Genomic DNA, 9,772 nt, shown 5'->3' on the forward strand with positions numbered 1-9,772 from the left:
TCTTTGGATGATGTCACTGAGTGGCAGCTGATAAATGGGGGATAGAGGCGGCCATCAATAGATTCTTGGGAACCTTGAAAGTTAATGGGGTGAGAAGAGAAACCATTGCTGGAGATTCTTTGGCTATGATTGGATAGATCTGAATGGCGCCAAGCGAGGTCAGTCCCACTCAGCTGAACAGTGGAGGAGAGGCGTTGGAGGATGGTGTGGTCGACTGGGAGGTTAAGATGTTTGAGAAGCGATGGTGCCCCACATGCACAGAGAATGTCCTTTGTGACATGGATTCGAGCTGTTTCAGTTCTGTGTGATGGAAACCTGATTGGAAAGGTTCAAACATGGAATTCTGGGAAAGGTGGACACGGATTGGGGGCATAAAGACATTCAGTGACTTTGGAAAGGAATGAGAGGGTGAAGATGAGGTGGTAGTTTACAAGGACAGAGAGGTTGAGGGTGGAGGTTTTGAGGAGGTGGGTGATAATGACAGTTTTAAAAGGGAGCAGGAAGTAACTGAGGAAAGGAAACTGTTTACAATGTCAGTTAGCACGAGGGCCAGGAAGGGAAGTTGTTTGATTAGTTTAGTGGTTACATTACAGGGACAACCATTAAAAGCACGGTTCACTGGCCCATATAGATTGATCAAAAGATTGGATAAGGTAGGTTACTTTATTGACACCCCTGATCACCGGGAGAACTGGTTGTGTCACATTAATATGCTCGAACAACATTACCACAGGGAGGAGGATAAGCCAATACAGGTATTTCAGTTAAACGGGACTGTTGACAAGGAAATGTATTGTGAGGATGAGGCAAAGGCAGGCCTAGGAAATTCTCCGAAGTTCCAAAGAAGGGTCACTGACCCGAAACGTTAACTCTGCTTCTCTTTTCACAGATGCTGCCAGACCTGCTGAGTGGTTCCAGCATTTCCTATTTTTATTTCAGATTTCCAGCATCCGCAGTGTTTTGCTTTTATTTTAGTGTTTAATTCACTGCCACTTCTCTTCCAGGAATGCCTACCTTGAAGAAGTTGTGCTCTTCTCTCCGACGGGATTTTCGTTTGTCTCTTTTACCTTGTTCACCTTCATTGCTTTCTATTTCCCTCCTGGTGTTTGATAAGGTGTCTACCAAAACTCGTTTACACAGCCACATCTCCTTCCTCAGTGACTGTCTCTGGCTCCATCTTATTCCACGTGGATTCCAACTGCAGTTTCACCCATCATGCTTTGAATCCACCCAGAATCACAGGTATCTCCGAGAAATACAACGTTCCTCGCACTGCTACTCTCGCCACATCCTGAGATCCACACTCAGTGCTATGCGCCGCCACATGCACACACTGGACCTCTCTCTCCAGCAGCACCACCTCACCTTATCTCAAAGCTGTTCTACTGCGCAGTTTCATTTCATCTTTCGTCTCATCCGAGTTCTGAAGAAGGGTCACTGACCCAAAACGTCTGTTTCTTTTTTCACAGATGCTGCCAGACCTGCTGAGTGCTTCCAGCATTTCTTGTTTTTATTTCAGATTTCCAGCATCCGCAGTATTTTGCTTTTATTATACGGTGTAAAGAAGGCAGACTCCTACCCAAATTCTCATTTAAAGGACTGCATGGACAGAGTGGGCAACACCATATGTCGTAAAGAGACAGATGTGTTGGAGGGATACTGTCAAATTCCTTTGACACCCCAGGGTAAGACAAGATCAGCTTCTGTTACCCAGGACTGGGTTTTTCCAGTGTCACGTGATGCCACATAGGTTAAGGGGTACTCGAGAAACTTCTCAGAGAATAGTGAACCCAGTAGTGGTCAGTGCTCCGAGCTCTGCAGTGCACCTGGCTGAAGTGATGGACAATAGGACACTTGGAAGGAAAGCACGAAACAGCTGGAAGACTATGCTTGGAAATTTGAAATGGGTTAATTGGGACAATCTTTGAAAAATTGAAACTGAAAATGTTCTGGTGGAACTTATTGCTGTCGTTCCAATATTCTTGAGAAGTGTATATCTGTAAATGTGGACGAAAATGTGTTATTATTTGTTTTTGCAATTTCATTTTTTACATTGTAATGAAACGCATTATCGGAATGGTATTTCATTCCACCAGGGGTGGAGATGTTATGATCCTACTTATTTTTTTTTGGGTCGCGGGGGGTGGATGTGTGCAGTGTGTCTTAAAGAACAAAGAAAATTACAGCACAGGAACAGGCCCTTCAGCCCTCCAAGCCTGCGCCGATCCAGATCCTCTATCTAAACATGTCACCTATTTTCTAAGGGTCTGTATCTCTGTACTTCCTGCCCGTTCATGTATCTGTCTAGATACATCTTAAAAGACGCTATCGTGCCCGCATCTACCACCTCCGCTGGCAACGCGTTCCAGGCACCCACCACCCTCTGCATAAAGAACTTTCCACGCATATCCCCCCTAAACGTTTCCCTTTTCACTTTGAACTCGTGTCCCCGAGTAATTGAATCCCCCACTCTGGGAAAAAGCTTCTTGCTATTCACCCTGTCTATACCTCTCATGATTTTGTACACCTCAATCAGATCCCCCCTCAACCTCCGTCTTTCTAATGAAAATAATCCTAATCTACTCAACCTCTCTTCATAGCTAGCGCCCTCCATACCAGGCAATATCCTGGTGAACCTCCTCTGCACCCTCTCCAAAGCATCCACATCCTTTTGGTAATGTGGCGACCAGAACTGCACGCAGTATTTCAAATGTGGCCGAACCAAAGTCCTATACAACTGTAACATGACCTGCCAACTCTTGTACCCAATACCCCGTCCGATGAAGGAAAGCATGCCGTATGGCTTCTTGACCACTCTATTGACCTGCGTTGCCACCTTCAGGGAACAATGGACCTGAACACCCAAATCTCTCTGTATATCAATTTTCCCCAGGACTTTTCCATTTACTGTATAGTTCACTCTTGAATTGGATCTTCCAAAATGCATCACCTCGCATTTGCCCTGATTGAACTCCATCTGCCATTTCTCTGCCCAACTCTCCAATCTATCTATATTCTGCTGTATTCTCTGACAGTCCCCTTCACTATCTGCTACTCCAACAATCTTAGTGTCGTCTGCAAACTTGCTAATCAGACCACCTATACTTTCCTCCAAATCATTTATGTATATCACAAACAACAGTGGTCCCAGCACAGATCCCTGTGGAACAATACTGGTCACACGTCTCCATTTTGAGAAACTCCCTTCCACTGCTACTCTCTGTCTCCTGTTGCCCAGCCAGTTCTTTATCCATCTAGCCAGTACACCTTGGACCCCATGCGCCTTCACTTTCTCCATCAGGCTACCATGGGGAACCTGATCAAACGCCTTACTGAAGTCCATGTATATGACATCTACAGCCCTTCCCTCATCAATCAACTTTGTCACTTCCTCAAAGAATTCTATTAAGTTGGTAAGACATGACCTTCCCTGCACAAAACCATGTTGCCTATCACTGATAAGCCCATTTTCTTCCAAATGGGAATAGATCCTATCCCTCAGTATCTTCTCCAGCAGCTTCCCTACCACTGACGTCAGGCTGAACGGTCTCTAATTACCTGGATTATCCCTGCTACCCTTCCTAAACAAGGGGAAACATTAGCAATTCTTCAGTCCTCCGGGATCTCACCCGTGTTTAAGGATGCTGCAAAGATATCTGTTAAGGCCCCAGCTATTTCCTCTCTCACTTCCCTCAGTAACCTGGGATAGATCCCATCCGGACCTAGGGACTTGTCCACCTTAATGCCTTTTAGAATACCCAACACTTCCTCCCTCCTTCTGCCGACTTGACCTAGAGTAATCAAACATCTGTTCCTAACCTCAACATCCGTCATGTCCCTCTCCTCGGTGAATACCGATGCAAAGTACTCGTTTAGAATCTCACCCATTTTCTCTGACTCCACGCATAACTTTCCTCCTTTGTCCTTGAGTGGGACAATCCTTTCTCGAGTTACCCTCTTGCTCCTTATATATGAATAGAAGGCTTTGGGATTTTCCTTAACCCTGTTTGCTAAAGATATTTCATGACCCCTTTTAGCCCTCTTAATTCCTCGTTTCAGATTGGTCCTACATTCCCGATATTCTTTCAAAGCTTCGTCTTTCTTCAGCCGTCTAGACCTTATGTGTGCTTCCTTTTTCCTCTTAGCTAGTCTCACAATTTCACCTGTCATCCATGGTTCCCTAATCTTGCCATTTCTATCCCTCATTTTCACAGGAACATGTCTCTCCTTAAGGCAGCAAATGATCAGTACTGCTTTGAGAACAAGCAAGCCTCAGGAGTTCGAGAAGGTGCATTCTGGTTGCTGTTGGATACAGCCATACAGAGAGGGAGAACAAGCCAGCCTCAGACGTTACCAAGGAAAGTGCATCTTGTTTGCCCCAGATACAGCCATTATGCAATGCTGTAATTTATTACAAGGGGAATGGAATATAAAAAATGTTTTGCTACAGTTGTACAGGGCATTGGTGAGACCAAATCTGGAATATTCTGTACAGTGTTGGTCTTCTTACTGAAAGGATATAGTTGCATTGGAAGCAGTTCAGAGAAGGTTCATTCGACTGATTCCTGGGAGAAAGGGTTATCTTTTGAGGAAAAGGTGAACAGTTTGGTTCTGTATTCATTGGAGTTTCGAAGGATGAGAGTTGATCTCATTGAAATATATAAGATCCTGAGGGGACTTGACAGGGTGGATGGTGAAAGGACGTTTCCCCTTCTGGGGAAGGCGAAAACTGGGGAACAGTTTAAAATTAAAGGCTCTCCCATTTAAGACAGAGTGACGTGAGAAATTTATTTCTCTCAGAGAGTCGTGCGTCTGTGGAACTCTCTTCCCCGAACTCGGTGGAGGTAGGGTCATTGAATGTTTTTAAGGCAGAGGTAGACAGAGTCTTGACAAACAAGGGAGTCAAAGGATATCGGGGGTCGGCAGGAAAGCGGAGCTGAATCCACAAACAGATCAGTCATGATCTTGTAGAATGGTGGAGCAGGCTTGAAGGTCTGAATTGCCAACTCCTGCTCTTAGATCATGTGTTCATATGTTCGTACATAGGTCAGACTGAGAGCAAGGTAGAGAATTAAAATGAGAAGAAACAGGAAGCACAGGGCCATGCTTGCGGACTGAAGGGAGGTGTTCCACAAAGCGGTCACACAGTCTGTATTTAGCCTCCTCAGTGTAGAGGAGACCACAATTATCTACCACTGTGTCGTGTGAGGGCACCTGGTGATAAAACTGTCTCCACTCAAGAAAGTTCTCAAAGAGAACATGCCCTCTTCTAATTTTTTGTGTGGTATTTTAAGATGAAACTATACCATATAACATTTTGATGTCTTAAAAATATACAATCACCCCATCACAGAATATAACCCCAGTTTCTCACATGGTAGACAGGGGCACGCAACATGATACTAACAGGAACTAATAGGTTCACCACTTGTGCATTACCTACAGTAGCATCAGACCAGGAATCAGACACTGTTATCAGACCTGGACTCATCCAATTGCCCCAGGAGGAGGATTTTTATTCCAGTGTTTGATCTGGGTGAGTGGCACAGCAGCACGAAGGGCCAAATGGCCTCCTCCAGCTCCTATTTCTTATGTTCATTAAACCTCAGTCTGGTTCCTCTCGAGCTGCTGAGTGAATGAATTAAATCTTTCTTGACAAATCACCAAGAAACCAGACTACAATTCATGCCCGAAACATCATTTATTGGTTACAAATCGCATTTGAGTTAAATCTGAGGAGACACATCATGGACATGCATAAAGTGTACCATCTACAAGATGCACTGCAGCAACACACCAAGGCTCCTTAGACAGCACCTTCCAAACCCACAACCCCTACCATCTAGAAGGACAAAGGCAGCAAATGCATGGGAACACCACTACCTGCAAGTTCCCCTCCAAGTCACACACCATCCTGACTTGGAACTATATCGCCATTCCTTCACTGTCGCTGGGTCAAAATCCTGAAACTTCCTTCCTAACAGCACTGTGGGTGTACCTACCTCACATAGACTGCAGCGGTTCAAGAAGGCAGCTCACCACCACCTTCTCAAAGGCAATTAGGGATGGGCAATAAATGCTGGCCTAGCCAGCGACGCCCACACTCCATGCATGTATTTTAAAAAGCGCATATAAATGTAATCAGAGTTATCCAGCAGTTGAGCAATAATAAGGAGAGTATTTCACAAAAACAAGTAACAAATGCAAGGGTGAGTGGCCAAAGATCAAAAAGTCTGAAAATTAGTGGCTGAAGACAAAAAGTCAGAATTTTTTTCTGACAAGGAATTATGTAATTTTAGCACTTTTAATGAAGCAAACTAGTTGTGTCATGGTAATTTTGTACAATTTTGCATATGTAATGAATAAAATTACACTGTACTCAGAATACAATTTCATGAGACTGACCTGACAGCTGATAATTGGGTTTTACAGAGCTTCATGTTCTCAATGTCCTGCTTCTGCCTATTTATAGATTTTTCATGTAAAAGGTGTTCTGTGAAGATGTGTCAAATTCACTGGAAAGCAACATTTAGAAGCATACTAGACTGCACATTCTGCACCTTGGCAAGTGATGTGCAAAAATCAGTAGGTATATAAATTAATAAAAACTAAACATTTAACAAATGTTGACAATCCAAAACTTGACGATAAGTGGGGTCCTTTTTCTTACTTTGTGCTGAGATAATCACCTGAACGAAGCAGATAGCAAAACCAGGTGCACGACAGCTTTTCCAGATAATCTTAAGCAATGTCAAACCACACGTTAAAAAAAGATGGCCAGATTTATACTCCTTATCTTCCAGCACTATGGTGTAAAAGACAGCTTCACACAGACTCCAGGTTTACAGTGTGACTGGGGCAGTAGACAGTGAAAATGGAGATGAACAATGAATGGAATTCAGCCACACACCTGAGCAAACCGATAAGTGGAAATTCCAGATCACTTCAGTTGCTGCAATGCACAGGACATATGAAGTTTAGACAACTCATGCTCACTGCAGGATATTCACATTCAGTAACCAGTTTGTACAGTGTTTTCAGAAATTACTTTGTATGTGCACAGCAGTGTGTGTCTAAGCATACAAATTAGGAGCAGGAGTCGGCCACTCAGCCCTTCAAGCCTGCTCTGTCATTCAATAAGTTCATGTCTGAACTGATTACTCCACATTTCCACCTACCCCCGATAACCTTCCACCTCCTTGCTTATCAAGAATCTATCTACCTCTGTCTTCAAAATGTTCAAATGTAAATGGAACCAAGTTTCAAATTCCTATTGACAGACCAATGTTTTTGCTGCAGACCAGCGACTTGCCAGCTACTGATCCTGCACCATTAATTTTAAGCCATGTCAAATGAGCTGTGTCAGTTCTCCGGTGGTCTCTGCTAAGATATCCCATGAAGGCAAAAACAAACATTGGGAATTGGTCTGTGTCCTTTTTGGAAATTTACAGAACACTAACACACAGAAGTTGTGGAGGAGTATGCACATCCACCCACTTACTATCCTGCTTCAAGTTCCTTTCCACCGAGTCTAAACAATAAACACAACTTAAAAACAGGTAAAAAGACCACCGAGCAGTTTTGTATTTGGTCAACTTTTAAAAAAGAACATCAGAACTGATTGCTTTAATTTTTGTCAAAGCCGGTCACGGTCGGAAAGGGAGAACCTATTGTTGGATTTCCAAAATCCCAATGTTGGAAATCTGCTGTTTCATGGACATTTCTCAGCCCTGAGTTACTTGTGAACTCGCTGGTGTGTCAGCAGGTTGGATGAAACAGTGAATCTCTTCTCACACTCTGGCCTCTCACCAGTGTGAACTCGTTGGTGTTGTCACAAGATGGGATGGAGTAGTGAATCCCTTCCTACACTCTGAGCAGGTGAATGGCCTCTCCCCAGTGTGAACTCGCTGGTGTGTCAGCCGGTTGGATGAAGTTGTGAAACCCTTCCCACACTCAGAGCAGGAGAATGCCCTCTCTCGAGTGAGAGCTCGTTGGTGTGTCAGAAGATGGGATGAAGTAGTGAATCCCCTACTGTGTTCTGAACAGGTGAATGGCCTCTCCCCATTGTGAACTCGCTGGTGTCTGAGCAGGTGGGATGAAGGAATGAATCCTTTCCCACACACAGAGCAGATGAACGGTCTCTCTGCAGTGTGACTGCGCTGGTGTACAGTGAGTTCAGATGATTGCTTGAACCCAGCCCTTTAATAAGAACACCTAAACGGTCTCTCCTCAATGTGAACACGTTGATGGGACATCAGTTCAGTAGAACATTTGTAGCAATTCCCACAATCTGGACATTTCAAAGGTCTCTCCCCAGTATGAACTCGCTGGTGTTTCAGCAGGTAGGATGACTGAGTGAATCCCTTCCCACACTCAGAGCAGGTGAACAGCCTCTCCAGAGTGTGACTGCATGGATGGGTTTCCAGCTCAAATGGATGATTCAATCCTTTCCACAGTTCCCATATTTACATGGTTTCTTCCCAGTGTGACTGCACTTGTGTTTCAACAGGCCCGATGATCGGCTGAAACCTCTTCCTCACACAGAACACGTGCACAGTTTCTCCCCACTGTGATCAGTGCTTTTTCCTTCCATGTTCAAAATCCAGTGATATTTGGGTTACAATAAATTGGGCAACTCCTTCAGAACCCGATAAAATGTTTGCTTTGCATTTCACAACTGCAAATCCTCCTCTTCTAAAACCCTGTGAAATTGCTTGAAAATGGAAAAAATGTCTGTGAGAGAAGCCACAAAAACACAAAGACAGGTTGTGAAATGGAGCTGAATGAATCTGGTAATTCATGGGACTGGCAATAGGAAAAAGTGACCATGAAAGTTGCTGGATTGATGGACAACCCCATTTGGTTCAATAATGTCCTTCAGGGAAGGGGACCTGCCAACTAGTCTGGTCCTACACAAGACTCTGCCCTCTATAGGAGGAAGGAGGGAGAGGAGAGAAAAGGGAGGGAGGGAGGAGAAGAGGGTGATTTTATGTATGTACAATTGGACCAGAACTTTGACCATAACCTCCCAAACCCTCAACTTCCATCATCTAGAAGGACCAGGGTAGCAGGTGTATGTGAACACCATCACCTCAAAGTTCCCCTCCAAGTCACACACCATCCTGACTGTCTGACATCCAGTATTGGATGAACAGAAATTTCTTCCAATTAAAGATTGGGAAGTCTTCACTTCCTGCCACGAACTTCACTCCCTCGGCACCAACTTTATCCTTCTCCCTGGCAACTGTCTCAGGCTAAACCAGACCATTCATAACCTTAGTATCATATCTGATCCCAAGAGGCGCTTCCAACTGCATATCAGCACCATCACTCAGACTGCCTAGTTCCACCTCAGTAACATCGCCAGACTTCGCCACTGTCTCAGCTCATCTGCCACTGAAACTTACATTCATGTATTTGTTACCTCTCAAATTGACTATTCTAACACATTCCTGGTCAGCATCACACATTCTACCCTCCATAAACTTTAGATCATCCAGAACTCTGCTGCCTGTGTCCTTACTCGAACCAAGTCCTGTTCACCCATCACCACTGTGCTCACTGGCCGACACAGGCTCCCAGTTAAATAGCACCTCAATTTTAAAATCCTCATCCTTGCTTTCAAATCTCTCCATACCCTCACGCCTCACTATCTCTATAATCTCCTCCAGCTCTAGCAGACAGAGTTTCGAAACACTCAGCAACACAACTCCAGTGAAACATCCTCGGAGGAAAAGGGGGTACAGTGTGTGATTCAACTCACAAGGACCTT

The 9,772-nt window shown here is 44.4% G+C and overlaps 1 pseudogene; it reads right to left on the reverse strand.

Moving 5' to 3' along the window:
* LOC137348838 (zinc finger protein 271-like) overlaps positions 1-9,772 on the reverse strand; it is a 105,846-nt pseudogene that overhangs the window by 252 nt on the left and 95,822 nt on the right.

The sequence above is a fragment of the Heterodontus francisci genome, chromosome 34 (assembly GCF_036365525.1).
Source record: "Heterodontus francisci isolate sHetFra1 chromosome 34, sHetFra1.hap1, whole genome shotgun sequence".
In the NCBI taxonomy this organism is placed as follows: Eukaryota; Metazoa; Chordata; class Chondrichthyes; order Heterodontiformes; family Heterodontidae; genus Heterodontus; species Heterodontus francisci.